Genomic DNA, 25,681 nt, shown 5'->3' with positions numbered 1-25,681 from the left:
GAGTCAGTAATAGTGCCCCCAACAATCAACCAGACTGCATTATGTCCCCTGGGATAATGACTATGCGATATGCAACACATAAAATATGTTAGATAATCACATCATGTACACATAGCCTTATTTAACACATGCCAGAAGTGTGAGTGAGTGGAATATGGGTGGTTTATGGCTCCAGTTAGTCAGGCTGGCTCGCGTCACTGTTTAATAGGATGCTCTCTTCATTGTTTTGATTGGACCTACAGTTCTCCTTAAGAGGAGATGACTTAAGGTTAACCACACCGCTATTAAACATGTACAAATGTCAGCTGTCCCTGCTGTTCTCTCAGCGCTCGAACAGGCAGAATGAATGTCGGCTGCAGCACAACAAAATAACAGGCGGAGACTTACAAAAGGACAGTACAGTGAACCACAATATTTGCTGTCATTGAATTGTGCATTCATTCATTGAAGCTGACATAACACATTGTATCTAACATGAAGGGTGATTATTATGGTATGGTTACAATACAAAATCCATACATTTTTAAACCACATTGTGGACCACTCAGATAGTGTGAAGCTTGGGAGGACTATGTCAGCTATGTTAACAACAACACAGTCGAAGTTGTGGGGGTCAGACGACATCTTGTTCCAAAGTTCTTTAAAACTTCATGACCCATCTGTCCCATGTTCTCTCCCTTTCCATCTTTTTCAAAGCCCACTTTCAGGCATTATTGGTGAAACATTGCGCTCTAACATAGGTTATAGAAAGGCTCACAAGGACTTGCCAAGTTGGGTAGCCTAACCCTGCAGATTTGCTCATTTTAATACAGGGCATTTTCATGTGAAAGAACCCACGAGCACCAACGTAAAACGCAAAGGAGCATATCAAATGTTTCAGAAATGAAGGCATACATTTTTCAACCATTTTCTATTCTTAATATTAGGAATAAGCAAAGGTTTTGATTTCTGGTTAAACAGTTGGAAAGGGGTAACATCACCAGGTGGTAAATTAGTTTATAGACCAGTAAGAAAGAGAGTTCCAAACCTCTCTGCCAATAACAGGTAGTTTTCAGTTTTCCCCTCCCCACCCAGACCTTTAAGATATTTTCACATTTCTCCCCCTCATGAGGAGAGAGGATAATACAAGTTTGTAGAAGGGTCGTTCCATGTAATTTCAGCAACTCACCATCTCAGCTTGTTCTGAAATCATTTATTTAGTTTGAAACAGATAAGATTAGCATTCATGCAACATTATTTTGTTAACACATAGTTTGATATATGAGAAATTCACCTAATTGATTGCACCCAAATTGGCCATTTTAATTTATAGGATTCATATAATATTCAATAAATATAGTACCTAACATCCGATTTGGACCAAACTTGTTTCAAACGATGAGTAAGACATTTGGAATCCCCAGAAATAGTTAAAAGCCACCCACGGACCCCCCACACCCCATGCCAATCCCACCCCATCAACAAGTATACAGTATCAGTTCTCTATACAAGTAGTATGGACCTGGGATTCCAAGTATTGTTTTTTTGTTTTCTTTAAGAATTTTGCAAAAATTTCGAAAAACCTGTTTTTGTTGTGTCTTTATGGGTTATTGTGTGTAGATTGATGAGGATTTTTTAAAATTATTATTCAATTTTAGACTAAGTCTGTAACGTAACATAATGTGGAAAAAGTCAAGTGGTCTCAATACTTTCCGAATGCAATGTAGTAACAAACCACAGTTGGGTCACCTGCTACTGTCTTCCCTTCCACTGGCATACTGTTATGTTCAGCTCGTATGTTTTCTTTCTCTTTCTGTCATCTGGTGGTCAAAGCACGAGTTTGAAAACCGTCTGGATAACCTCTCTCTCCCTCTCTCTCTTCTTTCTCTCCAGTTAATGTCACATCTCTCCTGGCTCTTACTGACACCTATCGATGAGTCCCCTTTCTTTTCATAAACTTTAACCAGCATCTTCACTCACTGAACACCGAACAACACCGGACGTCCAAGTAGTTGAAATGTGGTCAGCCTGCCTTTGCCTTGATTTCAACATCCACGTTTTTGGGCTCAAGTCCAGACGGTCCTTGATTTGACTCAAACATAGACGTCCATGATTGGTTCTGATCTGTCCGGACCAAGTCTGAAACAATCATTGACGTCTATGTTTCACAAGTTTAGACAGTACAGTACAGCAGAGCACATTAAAGAGGAGTACAATACAGTAAAGTAAAGAAGAGTGCAATATCTGTACTGTAGTAGAGTAGCATAGAACTGTACGGTACAGTAGAGCACACTGTCCATAATGTACTGTACTGTGTTATGCTCTACTTTACTGAACTCTACTATGCTGTACTTTACTGTACTCTACTGTACTGTACTGTGATGTCAAAAGTTATGAAACATAGACGTCTATGATTGGTTCACATTTGGTCCGTTCTGGACAAATCAAATGTGTTCTTGTTTGGGGGCGGAGATCATTAGAATAGCCCGTGTGTAGAATAATACCCAAATATGCAAAGGAGGATATTTTATATTTCTACCTAGGGTTCTGTTAACTTTCCAAAAATTCCCAGGTTTTCCAGAAGTCCCGGTTGGAATATTCACGAAATCAGGACGGAATAAGCAGGAAATCCATGAACCTACCACCAGGATTTCTGAAAAACCTGGACATTTTGGGAAAGTTATCAGAATTTTGCAATCCTATTCTACACTTTTGTACCTATTCATGATACATCTAACTCAAGGTGTCATATCTTAGCTGACACCCACTTCTTTCTGTAGAAATCTTTGAATCTGTAAAGAGCAACGCTGGAGAAGCAGGTACGGGGAGTGGACATTTAATACGGAACAGACAGGCAACAAAACAGGAACAGCGTCAGCACACGGGTAAACAAGGACATATGACAATTAATGCTGCAGCAGGGAACAGAGTGGGGGAACCAGACAGATACAGGGGAGGTAATGACAGAGGTGATTGAGTCCAGGTGAGTCCAGTAAGTGCTGATGCGCGTGAAAGGCAGGTGTGCCGTACTGATGGTGGCAGGAGTGCACATTGCTGGGGAGCCTGGCGGCTTCGCGCGCCAGGGAGGGAGAGCGGGACCAGGCATGACAGAATCTTAATTCGGAGTAAATATTTGAACAGTTTTAGGAAAACCTGGTCACATAAAAAACGGAGGGAAGTTTTACCGTCATTCTGTTATCAAACTTTGCATCTGCAATGTTGTTCAAGTAAATGTTTTATAAGAAATGTTCAGTTGAAATGATTAAAAGTAGTTTCTTGTCCATAGAGTGTTATGGTTTGTTTCACTTTGCAATCAATGGTTTTTGTTTGGTATACGTTTTTAAGTCAAAAAGTGATTATTAGCATCATTCTGTTATCATGGAATTGCCTTACACCCAACACCCCCCTCTTCCCTCACACTGTGGTTTTTGGTGTACCGTAAGAGATAAAAATGATTTCATAATAAGATGGGGGGTGTTGGTAGAATCATTGCAGAATAAGTTACTTACAGTAAGTGCTCCTAAGCTAAGTCTTTACCTAAGGCCAGACAATATTGATCCACTGTTTTTAATGGATTTTCCTCCCAGAAAAGTGAGGCGAGCGAGCGAAAAAATAACAATACAAAATACATTAGGAGGATAAGGAATAACAGTACTTTACCACATTGTCCTAGGCTATATGGACATGAACAATAGGTGAAATATTCCATTTCAGACTGATTTTCAGTTCATTATTATGAATACACAAATTAACATTATTCACATAGAATATTGCATTCTATTATACATCCTATCATATTAAAAAAAATGTTTTTTAAAAGTAATGTATTATCAGTTCATTAATCTACTTAATCATATAGCCTAACACATTCAAGAATGATTGACAATAAATAATTGTAATCAAATTAAAATGTTGATGTATAATAATGAGCTCATTACCTGGATGCATCTCTATAGCCTAGGCGTTAACAAAATATTAATTCAAATATGATTAGGCCTCTCATAGACATGGCCTTGTATTAAGAGGGTCAATCAAGCTAGGTCTGCCAAATGAATGTAGCATTGGAAAAAATACAGAAATCCAGCCATAGAGTATAACCTATCATCGTCAAAATATATATATTTTTGTTTATAACATGTACAATTAGAAGCATCAATCTATATAGATCCAGCGTGACTAAATTTGAGCCCAGTACCCTTTCTCACCGTATCCTCCTTCGATTGTCTCACCTGGCTGCCAGGAAAAGCCCCCACCTGCTGGTCTGCACGAAGTGTGAGCGTGCCACTGGCTATGTACTTTTGGACATTCTTGCTGTTCTTGGCGGCGCATCATCTCTTCAAAGGCATTCCGTCGTGGTGTTATCGGTTGGCCTACTACTAATGGTAGTACCGGTAAAATGTAAGTTTTGAATTGCAAATCACCCGTCCAGCTGACACACTTCGATTTCATCAATCATTTTGACCTCAATTTGGTTGTCCAAAATACTATCAGCTTGCACTGTGCCTTTGCTGATGAATGCCCTGATCTCTGGTCAGTCAGTTGGTTAAATTACATTGTTGTTTCGTCTATTCATCGCTTCTATTAGATCAGAAAATGATGCAATAACCATCAATTTAACCAACTGTTTGTTTATAATGAGGGACGTCCCACGTTTAACCTGGCTTCAGCCATGACTGCATGAGAGAGAAATGAAACCTCTGCACGTCGCCTGAGGGTGGAACGTGTGTGTTTCATTGTCCAATCCGAGGCTCGAACATGATCTGACCGTGTGATCTGAGGCTGTTTGCTCTCTTGGACATCCATTTGGGAAAGCCTCAAGGGAGAGTGGACAGTGAATTATAAACAAAGAGCTGAATATATTTCCCAACAAATGACGCACATATTTTATTCATTTATCGGGGTGTGGAGAAAAGTGAGGCGCGGCATCCGTTTAACAGTAATTCAACTTTGACCAGCCTAACCCATTTTGATTGGATAGAAAGGTTTGCCAGAAACCACCATCAGGAAGTCCACACCCAACACCAGCAGTGACGAGTTATCCAACCTCAGCCCGGCAGACGCCATAATCAGAGCATGTTGTGTTGACATCAGTGGTATTATCCTCTATTTGAACTAACCAGCCTTACATAGAATATGTTCACATATCCTTTTTAGACAACAATGAATTGGGATTTCTCTTTTCTTATCTCTTCTGTGCTTATGATGTTGAAGCCGGTGTCTGGTACTAAAGATAGACGCTTCATGTAGTTTTGAGGAGCGTCAGGGTCGGTTTGCTCATTTGTTGACCAGTGGATCACTTCCTCCCTTTGGCACCAGTGTATGCCAGGGAGGCATATGGTGAGTGAAAGTTGAGACTAGTTCCAGGTTCCAGCCCACCAGAGTACATCGGTGGGATCTGATAGAAAGAGAGGCTATTCTGAGCGCTAAGTGTTGCATCAGAAAACATTTTACAGTAGAATTACGTATAAGAATGCTCAGGAGATTAGAATATGTCCTAGCTAGCTGGATCCCTTAGAGATTCCAGCAATTGTGACTAAATGGATGCATGAGCATTGGTGAATGGTGACTGACTGTCCACGATGGGTGTGGAGGTTGACACCCTAGGAAACTGACAGCATCTGTTTACAGCCAGCTAGCCTCATTATCCTGATGCACCCTTTGCACCTCGTCCCCTAACCCTCCTGATCTTTGCTCCCTATGTATCTAACAGTGACGGATCCTATCCTTAGTCTGTAGTGACATTATGGGTCAGGTCAGGTCCTCTCCTAATTGGTTGGAAGAGAGGAATCTAATATTGTACTCTTTTGTTGATGCGCAGCAGTTTAATTTGTCTTAAGGCCTCTGTTTACGGCTTGAAAGGAGACGAGTGGTGCATTATCTCAATTTTGAAATGTGTCTCGCACAATAAAATGTTATTCAGAAAGAGAGAACGGGCGAAGCACTGTAGGGGGACGTAAGATAGTTCGAGGTAGCCTGCTGGGTTGGTGTTGGAAATAATTAGATGGCAGTAGTGAAGCTGTGTTGATTTCACTTCCCCCGTTGGCGACACGCTGAGATGAATCGAATCTCAACGAAAAACCACACATAATCCTTAATTGTCCACATTTGCATATTTCAATAATTGATTGTGTTCATCTTGTGTAAGGGAGATTTAGGGAGCTAAAGTTTAGAATTGCCTAGTAGGGTTTTATGATAATGCGATGATAGTTTATTGTGCTTGAGGACCTTCTCTGGCTTATTACAATGTTGGCAGAGAGCAGATTGGTGCTGTACTGGGAATAAACAGCGGAGCACACTGAGATTGTGTTTTCCCCCTGGATAGACTGTGACTCATTGGGATTAGTTGGGCAGCAGCACTATAGGTGTGCCTGTGAAAACTCCTGAAGGGGAAACAACAGCAGTAGCCAAAAATCCCAAATAAGACTAACTTCAGCAGCATGAGCAGAGTGATAAAAGTATTGGCAGAATATAACATTTGGCACTCTAGTCTTTAATGCCACTGTCTTTTTGTGCTAATAGTTCCACTGCGTCTTATGGTTATCTTTCCAGAGATCCTAATTCTTCCTCAAGAATCTCTATCGCTTCCTTTGCATTGCTTGTGTTTTCTTCTATTTCGTTTTGTGGAGCTCTCCGATTGGCTGCTTTTATCAAGCTTTTTGTAGGCCTACCTCATTTCCATTTCCCTCCGCATTGCTATTATGGGTGAGCATGAAAACCAGGCTATTTCTGATGACAATAACACTGGCCTACATCTCGCTAGGCTAAATATTGAAGCAAACAGTCTATAAATGAATCAGTGGGCCTACTTTTTTTAAATTCATTCTTCCATTATTTAGAGTCTCTGTTGTGTTATTAGTGTTTTTACAATATGTGCCTCTGTGGCTGATGTAGCCTAACTTTACCTTACCATTACCTGGTCACAGCATCAGGATGTCCCCCTGTTTTACACTCCAGGATCAGTGGATGAAACAGATGATGAATTACACGGTCATTATCATCACCGTCCACTGCTCTGAAAACATTTGGCCGGTGACAGATAACCGACAAGCCACTTTAGGCTCATGAAAGGCTGGTGCGGGGCCGAATAGGGCGTAGCTTTCGAACGAATCACACATTCACATGACAAATCAGTCATGACATTGGTCTTCATAGCAGCTATGATACCGTTCGGGATGTATGGTAATCATTTACCCATCACAGGAATTTCTGAAACTTTTTATGATCCGTATGACAGTGTTGGTGACTTAGGCCTAGATCAAGTGGAGTTTTGTTTGAAACTCATTGATGTATAGCCTGCAGCAAATGTCTGATCTCCCTCCTGCTAATGGGAAATCATATTATTGCTATTTGTAGTATTTGAGTGACACACACATGGTTAGCAGATGTTAATGCGAGTGTAGCGAAATGCTTGTGCTTCTAGTTCCGAACGTGCAGTAATATCTAACAAGTAATCTAACAATTTCACAACAACTACCTTATACACACAAGTGTAAAGGAGTGAATAAGAATATGTACATATAAATATATGGATAAGAGATGGCCGTGCTGCATAGGCAAGATGCAGTAGATGGTATATAGTACAGTATATACATATGAGATTCCAAGAACACAGGATGAGATGTTACTATCCTTTGTGCAAGCACTTCCAAGAGTTAATGAACAGTGAACCTGGTGAAATGTGGGGAGCGCATCGTCAGTAGTATACCTTTGGTTCCTAGGGTGTTTCGGCCTTTCACACTATACACCCTCCCCAAAGGCGGCCAGCGACAGGGTGATCAATCCTACGCTTGCGTCCCATTCCCAATTAGTCATAGGAGTTGCCTTGTTGTTGATAGCCAACATCCCATGGGACTATGCATGGCAGGGGCGTCCTCCTCTCTGAGTCAAGCATTGTTGACCGCATACCTCCTGGCCCTCTCACTTCGGGGCCCAGCTGGGGTCTTTCCTCTTCATCCAGAGCCACTGACTGCTGCCTTCTGCCGCCTCCGATACAGCTTTGATTGCCGAACGCTGGCTCTGGCCCTTAATTCCAAGGTCTCTAAGCAGTCTGGTTGTAGATGTTGCCATAAAACCTCTGCAGCCCACCTCCACTGGTCGGACTTCTGTGTTCCAGCCATGATGCCGTGCTTCGGCAGCTAGATCGGCATAGCGCAGATGCTTTCGCTCATAAGCCTCATCTACTGAGTCCTCCCAGGGTACTGTGAGCTCAATGATGAAGACCTTCTTGAGCGAACGGGACCAGAGCACCATGTCAGGTCTTAGGGTGGTGGTTGCAATCTCCGGAGGAAACACAAGTTGCCGGCCAATGTCAGCTAGCATTTTCCAGTCGCGGGCCAAGCGCAGCTGGTCTCGCTCTAATGGTGTTGAGTCGCTCTTCGGTGGTTTAGCCCCTTCGCGGACAAAGTTTGTCCGTAAGGGGTGTGATGCTGCTGGGGGTGGTAGGGAGTTGGTGGCAGCTCGCTTGTCCTCCAGGGCGGACGCAAGGTTTTTAAGGACTTGGTTGTGACGCCAAGTGTAGCGTCCTTGGGTGAGGCTTGTTTTACACCCTGTGAGAATGAGGTTGGCTGGCATGGAACAGAGGGCACAGTCCGGATCTTCACCATACCATTGGTGAAGATTAACTGGAGTTGGAAGGACGTCATATGTTGCTCTGATGGAAAAGCTCAACCGCCTCGCTTCCATGGCTCACAGATCCTTCCAGCTGATCTTCCTCTTCTCCACACTGTCCCATCGAGTCCACTGTCCCTGTTTGGAAAGAGAGACTGCCTTGGCCCACCTTGCAGCCTCCTCATGATGGCGTACTTGCTGCAGTACCATCTTCCGTCGCTCTGGTGCAGTGGCCTTACTCCAAGCAGCCCGGCTAGTTAGCCCAAGGCCTCCTCTCCCTTGCTGAACATGACCCACAATGTCAGCATGTCTGAGGGCTGCTGTTGCCTCCTGGACTGCTTTTCCTGGCCTCCATTTGCGCCCAGTTTCCAAGGTCGGCGCGTTGTTGCTCACCACTGGGTCTCGAGATTCATTCAGTGTCATCTGGACCATGTTTTTTGAACACTTGAATTCCTCTGTTAGACTGGTGAGGGGCAGCTTGAGGACACCATCTCCATAGAGGCCTATAGTGGTAAGGCATCGTGGAACTCCGAGCCACTTCTTTAAGTAGCGTGTGACTCCTCTTTCCATCTTCTCCACTGTTGAGATTGGAACCTCATACACTGCTAAGGGCCACAACACCCGGGGTAGGAGACCAAACTGCAGACACCAGGCCTTAACTTGTTGTCGATGGACTGTAGGCTACTACTGATGTCTTTGCGCAGCTGTTGCACCTGGTCTTTGTCCTTCAGGCTTGCATCATACCACCTTCCAAGGCTTTTTACCGGCTGCTCAGACACTATTGGGATTTGGTCATCTCCGATGAAGAATTTCAGGTCAGAGAGTACTCCCTTCACAATCGAGATGCTGCGTGACTTGGATGGTTTAATCTTCATACGGGCCCAGCTGATGTTCTCCTCAAGTTTTCTGAGCAGTCTCCTGGTGCATGGGACAGTGGTGGTCAATGTTATAATGTCGTCCATGTAGGCTCTGAGTGGAGGGAGGCGGAAACCAGAGTCGACTCGCTGTCCACCAGCAACCCATTTTGAGGATCTGATGATAACCTCCATTGCCATTATGAATGCCAACAGAGAAATGGTACATCCCGCCATTATACCTACATTCATGCACTGCCATGAGGTGGTGAACTCTGAGGTGGTGAAGCAGAACTGCAGATCCTGGAAGTACGACTTCACCAGGGTTGTGATGGTGTCCGGTATGTGGAAAAATCTGAAGGCAGACCACAGGAGTTCATGGGGCTCAGAGCCAAATGCATTGGCGAGGTCGAGAAAGACTACATGGAGGTCCCTTTTCTCCACCTTGGCCATTTGGATCTGGTGCCAGATAATGCTGGAATGTTCCAAGCAGCCAGAGAACCCTGATATTCCTGCCTTCTGTACAGATGTATCGACGTACGCATTCCTTTGCAGGTACTCGGCCATCCTCTGGGCAATGACCCTAAAGAAGATTTTACCCTCGACATTCAGTAAGGAGATTGGGCGGAATTGGTTGATGTTCACTGCATCCTTCTCCTTAGGGATCAGGACCCCGCCTGCCCTACGCCACACTTTGGGTATTATCTTATTTTGCCAAGCTGTTCTAATAAGCCTCCAGAGGAACCTCAGGACGTCTGGTGCGTTCTTATACACTTTTTACGGGACTCCATTTGGCCCCGGGGCTGATGCTGTTCTTGCCCGTCGAACTGTGTTTTCCACCTCTTTCCATGTCGGAGGGCTGGTCTCAATATGATGTTCCGGGTGTTCAATGGGTGGGATATCTGATGGGATGGCCAGATGTTCATGTCGCTTTGAGTCAAAGTTTGTTGTTCTCAGGTGCTCCTCTAGGTCTTTCTTTGTTGTTTTTAGAGCTCCACGTTTTTCCTGTGTGAAGAGACTTTTAAGGAACTTGAAGGGATCTTTATAGAATCGAGTTCTAGTTTGTTCTTTCTTCCTTCTGCGTTTCCGTAGGTTCTCTGCTCTACGGAGGGATGCCAACCGGGTTTTGATATCAGCCTGAAGTGCCTCTATGCCCTCCTTTTCCACTTCCGAGGCCTTCTTCCACTGTTTCTTAAGCTGTCGCCTTTCTTGAATGAAGCGCTTGATTTCTTGTTGCCTCCTGGAAACTGGTGGGGTTGGAACCTTTCTCCCGCCTTTTGCCTCTTCCACTCCAAATCTTTCTGTCCCGTACTCATAGATGATGTCCCCCATCCTCTCCAACTTCTTCTCCACTGTGCCTCAAAGTTTCTCGAGGGTCAAGGTAAGGTCAGTATTCACTGTTTCCCACACCTTCTTGTCACTGGCGCCAGGCCACTTCACATACGGTCTGTGCCCTGGTAGTCTCCTCTCGACTGCAGGTCTGGGAGGCTGGGTGAGTTCCACTCCTGTTGTTGGTTCCACCTCAGTTGTTACTTCGGTGCTTGAGTTTACGTCCTCCATGACAGTGGTACTGATGCACTGCAAACTATGGTTTGCGTCCAGTTGCTGTACTTCATTCGACTGATTTGATCGCTTTCGCAGAAAGTAATCAATGCGAGGCCTCTGTCTCTCTTTACCCAAACACCCCTTCTTCCCCTGGTGGATCCTCAACCCATGGTGTGATGTAACTTTCCTCCAACCACAGACACATACCTGCATCTGTTTGTGGCCCGCTGTTGCAGCAGAACTTGTGACAGTTGCTGTGGTGTTCTCTTGTGCTGTGCTCTCATTACTCGTAGTCGTTTCCAGTCCAGTCGTTACCATGTTGTCAGCTGATGAGTAATGTAGGGTATGTAAACATGATATAAAGTGCCATTGTTTAAAGTGACTAGTGATACATTTATTACATCCAATTTTTTATTATTAAAGTTGCTAGAGATTTGAGTCAGTATGTTGGCAGCAGCCACTCAATGTTAGTGATGGTTGTTTAACAGTCTGATGGCCTTGAGATAGAAGCTGTTTTTCAGTCTCTTGGTCCCAGCTTTGATGCACCTGTACTGTGTAACGGCTTTCTTCCTGGGAAGGAGAGGCGGACCAAAACGCAGCGTGGTTAGAGTTCATGTTAATTTAATAAGGTAACTCAAACATGAACAGGATACAAAACAATAAACGTGAAAACCGAAACAGTCCTAACTGGTGCATAAAACACAAAGACAGGAAACAACCACCCACAAATCCCAACACAAAACAGGCTACCTAAATATGGTTCCCAATCAGAGACAATGACTAACACCTGCCTCTGATTGAGAACCATATCAGGCCAAACATAGAAATAGACAAACCAGACACACAACATAGAATGCCCACCCAGCTCACGTCCTGACCAACACTAAAACAAGGAAAACGCACAGGAACTATGGTCAGAACGTGACATACTGACCTCGCCTTCTGGATGATAGCGGGGTGAACAGGCAGTGGCTCGGGTGGTTGTTTACCTTGATGATCTTTTTGGCCTTCCTGTGACATCGGGTGGTGTTGGTGTCCTGGAGGGCAGTTAGTTTGTGTTGTGCAGACCTCACTATGTGCCTCAACATTGAGTGTTAAAGATACTTATTGCTACTCAATCCATCCAATCAACAAGTAAGCTATGAAATATTGAAATTTATTAACCACTCGCAGACCAACTAATGGCAGAGACGCATCATCAATAACTGTTTTGCTTGCCTATTGCCTTGCCATACATTTGAATTGAAGCTCTGATTCAATGAGGCACGGTGTGTGAGATTCATAAATATTAAAGTGATTTAGAGGGAGGAGCAAATGGCAAACAGCAATATCACACATGTATTCAATGATAATACAGTGTTTATGTATTGCAGTCTGTGTCACTGACTATAGGAAGGGGAGACATTTTTCTCAGCTAGACCTCGTCCATAATTTAACATTACTAAATGCTTGCTGTGTATTTGAAAATCGAGAAACACCAAAAGAGCCATGAAACAAACACCCTTCAAAATGTATAAAACCGTGTCCCGTGTGGCTCAGTTGGAAGAACATGGCACTTACAACGCCAGGGTTGTGGGTTCGATTCCCACGGGGGGACCAGTAGGAAAATGTATGCCCTCACTACTGTAAGTCGCTCTGGATAAGAACGTCTGCTAAATGACTCAAATGTACAAATGTAAAATACATGTTAGAACTGTTCCCAAAGTTCCCTTTATACTGAAGCACAGCATAAATTCTTCATCTTATATAATGCCTTGTGTATCTCAGCGCTTGTAGAGGTTATGTAAACAGACTCATTGTATGGGGAGCCCTGTCAAGTTCAGTGTGTTTCCTCTTTCCTGGCAGCCCTGCTGAGTGTCTGTCTCTTTAATAGGTGTACAGAGGGGAGGTGGGAGGGGCTTCCTGAGGAAACAGGTATGTGCTGACAGGGATGATGTCATTATTTCAGTGTCACCTGGGAAGACCTACGTTGTAGCGGCTCCACTATCACACCTCACAGCTGCTAGAGAGACCGGAGTGCAGATGCCTCCCAGGCGGCACGTTGATATAAGTAAGTACAGAAAAGAGCTGTCTGTTATTGAAACTGCACTTTTGTCAAGATAAGGGGTTGTCTTACAGTCGGGAAAGCCTGTTTCACAAGTAGCTTAGCAGGTGTGACAGGATGGGAGCGAAGCATCACTGAGCAGCAGACATCACAGACTGTATGTTTCTCCGCCAGTAATCCCTTGTGGGGCATGAATAGTGTATTTTTGGAAGCATATTTTAGTCATAAGTATAGATGTGATGACTACAGCTGTCTCTTGAATAAGTAACTGAATGCTAATGTGAGAAGCCACAACCTTGTTTAAAAAGATGCTTTGCTAATTTAATTCAGCAATAAGGCCCGAGGGGGTGTGGTATAGGGCCAATACACCACGGCTCAAGGCTGTTCCAACCCCCGAGGTGCGTTATTGCTATTATAAACTGGTTACAAACAGTAACAGTAAAAAGCAAAACAGTTCAAATAAATGTGCTGTCATACCCGTGTTACACTTTCAGCCAATCAGCATTCAGGGCTTGAATCACCCAGTTTATAATGTCCTTTATGCCATGTCATTGTTGAATACTCCTTCCTCATTGGCTTGAAGGAGATTCCAGAGCGTGCATTATTTCCCTGTAATGCACGGTGTAGTTGCACAGTAGAATTCAATGGCTATAGTTCATTTTTACATTTTGAAAGCTTTTGAAAGCGAAAGTCGAATTGAAAACAGCATTGGTGTTATTGAATTCGATTTTCATAATAGCAAGCTATGATGGTTTGGTTAGCTAAACTAGCAAGCTGTGTGTTTACCACTGCAACTACTGTAGCTATCTAGTAAACTTGCTAGCTACTTCAGTGCATGTTGAACACATTTCTACCTGCAAATTAACACATTTCTAGCGGCAAATGTGTTCAAATATAGCCGTGGTATAAAAGGGATAATCAACTCAGGGCTCTATGCGTTCTCTGGAAAATGATGCAACTCCGTGGAGTTGTCATATATCTTTTATCTTTTCCTGACATTTACATACAGAGAAAAAAACTAAGACACTAGGCAACTTCCCCCTTCAAAAAGTGCCTCATGGGAAACCTTGAAAGATACTCCCTCAATCTGTGTGACTCAAATTACTAAGAAGGTCGAATGACTAAGAAGGGCAAAACAGTCCTAGGAAACCTCTTTGAATGATAAGATACCTATTAGAAGGGCACGGCTTTTACTTAATAGGTGTGTTGTCTAACCAATTGCCTCAGGGTGGTATGACTGAGAACAGCCCCAGGGTGTGTGTGTGTTTAGGTACCATCATATGACTGTGAGTAAACAGTATCTCAGCCAAGGTGGCTGACTAAGAGCTAGGTCGGATGATGTCATTCAGGAAGTGGAGTCAGTGGACACAATGAAATAAGGTACTGTACCGTGGGTCTACTGTACCATACGGCCTGTCACAGAGTCATATGACACATATCTCCATTACTCGTCTTTGTTTGGAACGCTTGAGAGAAGCTAAGTTGCTATTTTGTTTGGCATTTTACCGTCAAAACACAAAGTCCCCTAATTTTGTGTTTCCACACTTTGTTACTATTAATAATTTTGAATATCCCTGTTATGCTCAGGTATTAGATTATTATGACACTAAAGGTTATGCATTTTTGTTATTACATAGAGGCATATGAGCCTTTCAAGTATGATATATTAACTGGAGCAAACTTATACAGTGTAAAAACAATCTTACTCTTGTCTCTCTCTCTCTCTCCCAGAAACATACACACGCACACAAACACATATTTGTTGAAAGAGCAAAACAAAACCCTTTTTAATTGGTCTGGATGTGGACCCCCTCTTTGTTAGCAGGCTGAGTGGGGGCCTTTGGAGAAGAGGAAACTCCTGTTTGAGCAGAACGCCGGTGCATTGTTACGGGGCTAATGCTTTGTTTTCAAATAACAGCTTTTGTCTTCTGAATGAATGGCCTATTGTGAGAAAGTGTTTCTAATTCCCGAATCAAAGCTTGACACAACTTGCAGATTGTGTCCCTTATTTATTTTATTTTATTGAAGTAATCATTGGCTTTTCTTGGAGTAGAGGGGCATCTCCTCTGGAACTGTTCTTATAGGACACCCAGTAGCATTCACGTGGTACACTTTGTTTTCTAGGTTGTGCTTGTGATATTCTCTGGGCTTTATTTCATTCGTGTGCAGATTACAGGCTGTGCTGCAGCTTTCAAAAGTCTTTATTTGATCCGGGTGATGGATGCAGATAAGAGTTGGAGCAGGCACCTGTTGCACTGCAAATTAGCTGGAAAGGGATTTTTTTTTAAATGGACCAATCCTCTCAAATGACAAGCTCCCAACAAAGGAGGAAAGTTTAGAACAGAACCCAATAGGCCTTTTCTTGATGATCACGTTGAGTCACACAATTGTGGTATTTCAATCATATTGTTGCGTTTTTCTCAGAGAACTGTATAAACAAAAATGTGACACACAAAGTAGCCTAACGTGACTTATAATGGATCAGATTGTGTTGTGCTCCATGCTCCTAGTGCTAACACGGACTTCCTTCAGATTAACTCTTTGTATTTTCTCATTAGGGTTTGAATGATTTTGTCCTCCTTTCACACCACAGCTAAAGCTTTCTATATAGTATGTGGTGCTATGGAATTGTAGCAGGGAGTGTGTAGGCAGTCAAACACAGTATTTGTTGACTTAACACGATTACTGTTTACCTAAGCTTCTCCTTATGTGAAGTTCCACAAATGTCCCTTGTGATAAGCACTACCTCATGTGTTGTATGGTGGTGCGTGGAACTTTTCTCCCTGCATTAAAACGTTTAATTTTCCCTCCAATCCCTCCCTGCCCTATCATTTTACAAGTAAAGCCTCACCCTGAGGGTTCACACAACTATTCATCCGCCAATATAAAGTTTAATGTGGGCCGGTCTCTCTCCTCCCTTCCTTCCTCTGTGGAATATACTGAAAATCATCCACCTATTTAGTCATATACAGTTTCGTGTGAAAACTGTTTCCAGTCATGTTGTGTGAATCAACTCACGCTGTTATGACAGACTCGTCTCAGAGTTCAAAGTCGCGTTATGGTCTCTCTCTGGATTGGACATTTGCCACCTTTGAAAGCAACCACTGTTGGATTAAAGATATCACAGCTTGGCTGTGTGCCACTAACACCATAACACAGTCACAAAGCTTGATCAGAGTTAAAGGCCCAGTGCAGTCAAAACTTGATTTCCTGTGTTTTATATATATTTCCAAACTAAGAGGTTGGAATAATAGTTTGAAATTGTGAAAATCATGATAATACATTTTTAGTGTAAGAGTTGTTTGAGAACACCTGACATTTCAGCATGTTTTGGTGGAATGGAGTTTTTACCTACCTGGTGACATCACCAGACGCTAAATTAGTTCAACCATTACAGTATAAACCCTGTCTGGGGGGGTTCTACTAAACTATATGGAATTGCTTTAAGAAGGTCATACCAAGGATCATTTTGCTACTGGATTTTGAATTTTAAGACCCTTTGAACTATTTTTATTTTTTTTATTTGTCCTTACTGCTATTAGCCTATACAAACACATTGTATAACAGATTCACTACATGGAACAACATATATAAATCTCAAGGAAAATATATAAGAAAGATTAGGAAACACTTTTAAAATGTTTTTTTTTTTTTTTTTTTTTACATGTATTTAAACCCTTTATTTTTGGAACTAAACAGTCTCCATATATACAGTTGAAGTCGGAAGTTTACATACATTTAGCCAAATACATTTAAACACAGTTTTTCACAATTCCTAACATTTAATCCAAGTAAAAATTCCATGTTTTAGGCCTGTTAAGACCACCACTTTTTTTTAAGAATGTGAAATGTCAGAATAATAGTAAAGAGAATTATTTATTTCAGCTTTTATTTCTTTCATCACATCCCCAGTGGCTCAGAAGTTTACATACACTCAATTAGTATTTGGTAGCGTTGCCTTTAAATTGTTTAACTTGGGTCAAACGTTTCGGGTAGCCTTCCACAAGCTTCCCACAATAAGCTGGGTGAATTTTGGCCCATTCCTCCTGACAGAGCTGGTGTAACTGAGTCAGGTTTGTAGGCCTCCTTGCTCGCACACGCTTTTTAAGTTCTGCCCACAAATTTCTATAGGATTGAGGTCAGTGCTTTGTGATGGCCACTCCAATACCTTGACTTTGTTGTCCTTAAGCAATTTTGCCACAACTTTGGAAGTATGCTTTGGGTCATTGTCCATTTGGAAGACCCATTTGCGAACAAGCTTTAACTTCCTGACTGATGTCTTGAGATGTTGCTTCAATATATCCACCTAATTTCCCACCTCATGATGCCATCTATTTTGTGAAGTGCACCAGTCCCTCCTGCAACAAAGCACCCCCACAACATGTCTGTAAACAATTGTTGGAAAAATTACTTGTGTCATGCACAAAGTAGATGTCCTAACCGACTTGCCAAAGTTATAGTTTGTTAGCAAGAAATTTGTGGAGTGGTTGAAAAATTAGTTTTAATGACTCCAACCTAAGTGAATGTAAACTTCCGACTTCCGACTGTACTCCCATTAATGTTTTCAGCTGATGCTGGGGGAACTTCAGACGAGTCTTGTAGTGGGCATCCTAGTTCAAAACAACTGACAGGTTTGTGAGAGCAGTGGTGGAAGAAGTACCCTATTGTTGTACTTGAGTAAAAGTAAAAAATAAGTTAATAGAAAATGACTCAAGTGAAAATCAAAGTCACGCAGTAAAATCCTACTTGAGTAAAAGTAGAAAATGACTCAAGTGCAAATCAAAGTAAAAAAAAAAAATCTAAATCCTACTTGAGTAAAAGTCTAAAAGTATTTGGTTTTAAATGTACTTAAGTATCAGAAGTACATTTAATTGCTAAAATATACTTTAGTATCAAAAGTAAAAGTAATTGTATAAGTAATTTCAAATTCCTTATATTATGCAAACCAGAGAGCACCATTTTCTTGTTTTTTACATTTACGGATAGCCAGGGGCACGCTCCAACACTCACACATAATTTACAAACGAAGCATGTGTTTAGTGAGTCCGCCAGATCAGCGGGGCGCCAGGTAGCCTAGTGGTTAGAGAGTCAGACTAGTAACCGAAAGGCTGCTAGATTGAATCCCAGAGCTGACAAGGTAAAAATATGTCGTTGTGCCCCTGAACAAGGCAGTTATTATAAATAAGAATTTGTTCTTTACTGACTTGCTTAGTTAAATAAATAAAAAATAAAAAAAATGTTCTCTTGATAAGTGTGTGAATCAAACCATTTTCATGTCCTGCTAAGCATTCAAAATATAATGAGTACTTTTGGGTGTCAGGGAAACTATATGGAAGTAAAAGTTATATATGAAGTAAAAGTTTTACAAAATATAAATAGTAAAAAGTAAAGTACAGATGCTCCAAAAAACGTAGTAAAGTAGTACTTTCAAGCATTGTTACTTAAGTACTTTACACCACTGCAGACGAGTAGTCCAAACTATTCAGGCGCGACAGACAGAAGTTGGCAGATCGGCTGTACCGACTTCAGACGAGTGCCAAGACACTTGTGGGTGTCGTAGAGCAAAACGGAGAACCCTATCATATTCGTGAGAGTCTCATCTTTCCATAGAGGGGTCATAACCGTTCAGTCCCTACAGACGGTTTTGTGAGAAGACCGATTTTCATGATATCTGGGGGAAAAAACACTCTCTAGCGCTGTCACCTTTCAGCGCAGATGCGGAAGTGCGACATCGGTGGATGTTGTTGATTGAGACACATCTAATGCAACAGAAAACTATAACTATTACTTGAGAAATTGCTCTTTGCGAAGAAGCTTTTTTTGTTTATTTTGTATCATGTTAATTAAAAACAAGCACAGTAAGGTACTTAATTATTGTCCAGAAATGATTTACTATTGAGATAAACCATCTGCATTGGACCTTTTAATGAAGGACACTGAACAGAGAAACTGTGGCGTTATTCATTTCTAATGAACACCACCTCATACTATTTGTATCAAGGAGTACTCGTACAGATGTAGGATCTTAATTTCGTCACCCAGTTGCAGGATAACTTTTACATTGTAGTGTATTTGAGGTTTAAAAAAGGCTTCTGAAGTTTTAATTTCCACTTTGAAATTTCAGACTTGATTTTCCCTTACTAAACATGTATCAACCCCTACAAAAAATATCCATTCATTATAACCCACATAATAATTCACATTCATGTTGTGTTGCTGCAGGATTGTTTTCCTGCTGTAGCAAACTGGCTCAAATTTAAGGAGTTCCCGGACTGGCAGAGCTCCAGATTAAAGGGTAACATAGCCCTTGGAAGAGGACTATGTGGCTCATAGCTGCGTAGCCCTCAGACCGGGTGTAAACATTCCTTGAGAATGAAAATGGCTGTGTGTTAGAAATGTGGTGTGGTAGCTGTTGCGCACTCAATAGCGTAAACTGCTTGGGTAATTCCCATTGTCAAGAGTAGCACAAGAGCTGAAGTACTACCCACTGGGCACAGACGTCAGTTCAACGTCCACTTTTGATTTACATTTGGTTGAGTTTTCAACTTACGTAAATGATAAGTGAAATCAACAAAACATTTCACCATGTCATTGGATTTAGGTTAAAATACTTTTTGCAAGTCCAATCAGTTTCCCACGTTGTTTCAATGTCATTTTTTGGGTTTGAAATGATGTAGAAACAACTTTGATTCAACCCGGTTTTGCCCAGGGGTAATTTGTCTCTTACCTTTGATAATTACACAAGTTTTTATATACTTTATGTTGTTGTTGTATTTTACCGCCTTTTTCTCCCAATTTCAATTTTGTCTCATCGCTGCAACTTCCCCAACGGGCTTGGGAGAGGTGAAGGTCGAGTCATGACTCGCCAAACCGCCCTCCTTAACCCCCACCCGCTTAACCGGGAAGCCAGATGCACCAATGTGTCGCAGGAAACACAATTCAACTCACAACCGAAGTTAGCCTGCAGGCGCCCGGCCCGCCACAAGCAGTTGCTAGAACCCAGGCCAAACCCTCCCCTAACCCAGACAATGCTGGGCCAATTGTGCGCCACCCTATGGGGCTCCCGGTCACGGCCGGTTGTGACAGTGACACCTCAAGCACTGCGATGCCGTTCCTTAGACCGCTGCGCCACTCGGGAGGCCATTTAGACACTTTCAAAAAAAATTATAGTTGGCTACAACCCCAAGGCATGCGTAACACCCTCAATGCTGATTGCTGAAATACCTGTTCTAATATAGGGGCCAATTAGTTGCCATCTATTGATTTTGACATGTGATGGCTCTAATCATTACAGAAGTCAATAGCGTACCCTCTACTGAATATACAGTAGGTCTGTGGCTGGTTAATGTCACCATCCAGACAAATTCAAAATGGGTATGGTGAAGCTCATAATATTTGAGTGCACACCCAGGTCCTACAGAGGGTAGTGTGTACGGCCCAGTACATCACTGGGGCCAAGCTTCCTGTCATCCAGGACCTCTATACCAGGCGGTGACAGAGGAAGGCCCTAAAAATTGTCAAAGACTCCAGCCACCCTAGTCAGACTGTTCTCTCTGCTACCGCACGGCAAGCTGTACCAGAGTGCCAAGTCTAGATCCAAGAGGCTTCTAAATAGCTTCTACCCCCAAGCCATAAGACTCCTGAACATCTAATCAAATGGCTACCCAGACTATTTGCATAGCTCCCCCCCCCCCCCCCCCCCCCCTCTTTAAGCCGCTCTTACGCTCTGTTATTATCTATGCATAGTCACTTTAATAACTCTACCTACATGTAAATATTACCTCGACTAACCGGGCATGATTACTAATATTATTTTATGTAAAATTATCCAATAGCCTATTTCAAAGTTGATGAGGCTACATATAATTACAACTTCCTCCCACTATTAACATCGTATAGTCATTATTATTAAGCTACTCAGTATGACCATTATCACAGCAGAACACTGCTGAACTGAGTAATATTTTTTTCTGTACAGAATGTTTCTCGCTACGGTCTGCACGGTCGAGTTCCATCAAACATGAAAAAAGTGTCGTGTCTGTTTCTCAAACGCCCCCTCCACTGTGATTTTATTTGGGAGACTGCCTGCGTTGTTTCGGTCGGCAGGTAATGGCGCCACCCCTCCCCCCAGCCCAGCTTCCAACCCAGCACAGTCTCACAGAGCACGTTATGAAGAATTCAATGCCTGCTGAAATTGGTTATGCGGAATTTTTGGGGGGTGTTTGAGAATCCTGCAGCTGAAGCGAAGGTTACTACCGTAGGCTATCCGGAAACATTTTCCCGAATGAAAAGGTAAGTTTGTTCGCGCTACTATTTTAGAGGAATGTGTTTTGATCTGTTGTTTTGAAAATACATGTAAATACATTGGGTTAGGATGTTGTTATTACACAGAACCGTTACTTTCGTACAACTTTACAGCTTTTATTTTGAGTTTTTAGGAATAATTATCAGAGTTTTTTTTGTTGATGTGGTTCCAACTAGAGGCAGGGGAAACACTGAGTAGAAGTTTTAGCCCTTGCGCATTGTCTGTGACTAACGGTATATAGAGCTGTTGAACTGAGGCACGGGATGCTGCATTGCTCGGAATCTGTTCATTGTTCTCAGGGAGTTGAGTTGACTAACGAGATGCTTTAAACTTCACTCGCGAGAAACGGTTTAACAGAAATGTTATATGTATCTGTTCATGTATCCACCCTGGAATGTCGCACACCGCGAAATGTTCCTATGTATCGGTGCGATTCATGTAACAACATAAACACATAACGTTGAAAGTATGTTATTCGAATGAATGAATGGGGACTTCCGGTAAACTACCCTACGTTTGATTGTGCTATTCCATAATATGGTGAAATAGAGCGTTTATCTCCAAAATAAACTTCTACCTACGAAATAACAGAATAGCAGTCATGACTAAATTGAGTTCGCTATAAGCTATATGTTTTGACGCACCTGCTCTTCAGGCTACTTGATTTATCTTTGGCGGTTCGAATGAGGACAATATATTTGGTTTGTTTTCATTATTTCAATTTGATATTATACTGACTCCCCTGGCTAACAGCTGTCTTTGCTGCATTGTATAGTGTATTCACATGTAACGTTTGACATAAATGTGTGTAATTCAGAAATTGAAACTAAAATTCTATTGTTCAATTAAAATTAGTGTATTATATTGATACGGGTTAGATGGACTGTAGTTTAATCAAAATAGCCTTAGTCATTTTCCTCTTCATTATGTGATAATTATGTTGTGAATTAGTGTGATCATGAGTCATGATGATTCATATTTTGTTAGGCTATTACTATACATGTTGACCAGTCATCTCTTCACAAATACTTGTTATAGAGACAGACGGATCCACTATCATTGGACTTCCACTTTAACGTCAGAACATCAGTCAAATGAACTGATTTCACCATTACAAGACCGGTCTGCTTCACACTGGGTTCACCTCCAGAACTAATGGACCGTGTTAACAGGCTTTGGTGCCCATGACAGGCCAGGACTCGCTGCACTCTGGCCCACCCACTGTTGTGGTGGGGTGATGGTCTGTGTGTCATTGTAGGAAAGGGGTGTATTGACATACTAATGGTGTGTACAACGTTCCTTTTGCTGAAACCATAGGCAAACTCTTCTTTCATAAGCAAATGTATAATCTGTCAGTGCAACTGTTGCATCAGGTGTCTGGATTCATGTCTGAGAATGATGGAAGGAATTTGGTTGACCCATAATGACATCACCAGGTCATGTCCTCTGAAAGGCTGGGTGGATTTTTTGTTGTTGCCATATTGCTCATATACACTAATTTCATATCAGAAGTGCTAATGAGCTAGGGGCTAGGGGTTGGTTTGGTATAAGAATTTAGCGTCTCTGGGGCAAGGCGTGTCTGTGTGTTTTGGCCGTTTTGTGTCGAAAGCAGTCAAGGCTCATTAACACATACGGCCAACATCACAGCATCTATCGCTCTCCCTTTCTCTCTCTCTCTATCTCTCTCTCTCTCTCTCTCTCTCTCTCTCTCTCTCTCTCATTCCCCACTCTTCTATTCCTCACCCAGTTTTCACCCCCATTTTATATATGGCTGGTCATCGAAGGACACAATATAGGCCTACCATTTGTGACGGACATGGTTCATATGGGAGTTCTGTACGATAATTTTATTGTATTGTGTAATAGCAATCATATTGGTCATGGTAACACAGGTAAGATTACTTCCACACAAGGTGTTTTTGCTTATTGGGATCCCCTAGCAATGACAATTTTCTGTGCTGTAGGTCTGATGTTATTTATGTTTAGGCAGGAAGCAGAGCAGTATTTAATCCAAGCTAAAAAGGCAGGGGCTAGCTGTAAACACAGAAGATGCCAATTTTTGACTTAGTTTATGTTATCCTCCGCTGCATTTGTATTTGCCCTATGCTGGTTCAGAAATGGCTCGGGGTTAGAAAAGCAAATGCAAAAATAATTACGAGTGGGAATCTATCACTTAGGCCTATGAGCAAATAAACAATTATTGAAAAAAGAAAATACAAAAACATTGTATTTACACATTCATCATCATTAAGCTCCTTTTGAAGTGTGGCTCCCAATGGAACAAGTGATGTAGGGCTGCCTTGGAAGTGTGTTTTAGTAACGTTACTGCCTCAGCTCCTGTGTTTGGGCTGTTGTGTTTCTGTTGACCTTACCACTCTTGTTTTATTGAATTGATCCCAAGTTGTGTTATCCCATCGAAATCAAATAAAACTGTATTGGTCACGTACACAGATTTGCAGGTGTTAACGAAGGTGAAGCGAAATATTTGTGTTTCTAGTTCCAACAGTGCAGTAATACAAAAAAAATGTAAGAAATATCAGAAGGAGTCTGGAATATATACACTACATGGCCAAAAGTCTGTGGACACCCCTTCAAATGAATGGATTCGACTAGTTCAGCCACACCCGTTGCTAACAGGTGTATAAAATTAAAATTAAGCATACAGCCATGCAATTTCCATATAAAAAAAACATTAGGAGTAGAATGGCATGTACTGAAGAGCTCAGTGACTTTTAAAGTGGCACCGTCATAGGATGCCACCTTTCCAACAAGTCAGTTTTTCAAATTTCTGCCCTGCTACAGCTGCCCCTGTCAACTGTAATTTATGAAGTGGAAACATCTAGGAGCAACAATGGCTCAGCCACAAAGTGGTAGGCCACACAAGCTTTTTTTAGTTGAGCAGTCTAAAATATATATATATATATTTATATATATATATTATGACACATGAGACACCTGTCTGATTCACACCTGTCAGAGGGGACTAATCCATTGCAGAGGCCGCGGGATGGCACACCAGCATCACCAGTTGTACATTTACCGTTAATTCCCATAATTTCTAATCTACAATGTTTGTTTGGTTAAGGTCATTTATGTTAATGTGTTCAATATATTATGTTGCAAGTTTTCTAGCAGGAGCTTCAGGCCTGACCCAAGTTAATAGTGATACAATGTTTCAAGTTCATTGCAGACAGGCCATGCGTAGCCAATGTGATTTATAGGATATTTATTTTTATCAGGATATTTTCTGCCTGCAGGCTGCAATGTTTTTATTTGTTGGCTTTATGTAGGCTATTTTTACATAGTTGGCAATGGAAATTACTTTTAGAATTTTGATTAACCACATGATAATGATTTTGAGATACAAAGGCATTATTATAAATTAAATGAAACTGTTCCACGAAAATGTGCATATAAAAATCATAACTGGCACTCAGATGGTAGAAATTGTAAGACAAATTGGCACTCCAGATGGAAAAGGTTGTCAATCTGCGAAGGCCAGCAGCAGCGGGAGGAAGAGGGTCGGGAACAGTTTTCTTTTTTTTTCTGGTTAGGTTATCTTGATCTCTGGCTCCCTCGAGTCATTTGTGTGTCTTAATTATTTAGTCACAGTGTGCTTAAAGCATCAGACATGCTCAGTAGCCCACATATAGTTGATTTTATTATAACACACATTGTGTAGGGAAAAAGACTTGTTTAAAAATGTAGACCAATCGATTGGTCGAAAGAACAGATGACTAGTTCAACAAAGATTTGTTTTAGTCGGGGACAGCCCAGGTGTGTATAAACAGCATGAACAGTATATGAATAGGAAAAGTGTGTACAGCAGTAGTTTAACAGGATGAGCCTGGACTAGAATACAGTATATACATATCAAGTGGGTAAAACAGTATGCAAACATTATTAAATTGACCAGTGTTCAATGACTCTATGTACGTAGGGCAGCAGTCTCTAAGTTGCAGGGTAGAGTACCGGGTGGGAGCCGGCTAGTAACAGTGATTAAAGTTCAGGGCAGGGTACTGGGCGGACGCATGTCTGTCGGCGCCATCTTGCTTCTATCCATCCACCCCCCTGCTATGCTGAGAGTTGAGTTCACATGGCTTCTTGGCCCGGGTTCAGGTGGCACTTTATCATACAGATGGTAAGATGAATAAGCAGGCCTGGGTGCCAGGACAAAGGGACATTGAGTGCTGGATGCCTGCGAGAGAGAGAGAGAAACAGAGAAAAGTGATAGTGCTACAAAGTGTGACCAATTTTGCTGTGCGACCAGGAGTTTTATTTTGGGAGCCTAGCGACTAGGAAAAAAATCTCCCAGATAATTATTGTTGTACTGATAAGGCTCCGCTG

General features: G+C 42.0%; 1 protein-coding gene across 6 annotated transcripts in view; it reads left to right on the top strand.

The window, feature by feature from the left end:
• The window catches only part of LOC110527734 (inactive ubiquitin carboxyl-terminal hydrolase 54), a 116,038-nt gene that overhangs the window by 10,375 nt on the left and 79,982 nt on the right, over window positions 1-25,681 (top strand). For 2 of the 6 annotated variants that reach the window (XM_036983467.1, XM_021609213.2), the window contains exon 1: window positions 21,123-21,321. The exons of 1 other annotated variant lie outside the window; for it this stretch is intronic. The gene's annotated coding sequence lies outside the window, so the exon portion shown is untranslated. Of the gene's footprint in view, window positions 1-12,933; window positions 13,036-21,122; window positions 21,322-25,681 lie in introns of those variants that run through there. 3 more of the 6 variants (XM_036983442.1, XM_036983455.1, XM_036983438.1) reach the window with 3 other exon arrangements.

The sequence above is a fragment of the Oncorhynchus mykiss genome, chromosome 1 (genome assembly GCF_013265735.2).
Source record: "Oncorhynchus mykiss isolate Arlee chromosome 1, USDA_OmykA_1.1, whole genome shotgun sequence".
In the NCBI taxonomy this organism is placed as follows: domain Eukaryota; kingdom Metazoa; phylum Chordata; class Actinopteri; order Salmoniformes; family Salmonidae; genus Oncorhynchus; species Oncorhynchus mykiss.
The sequence above is the reverse complement of the archived record's forward strand: the minus strand, read 5'-3'. Positions and strand labels throughout refer to the sequence as shown.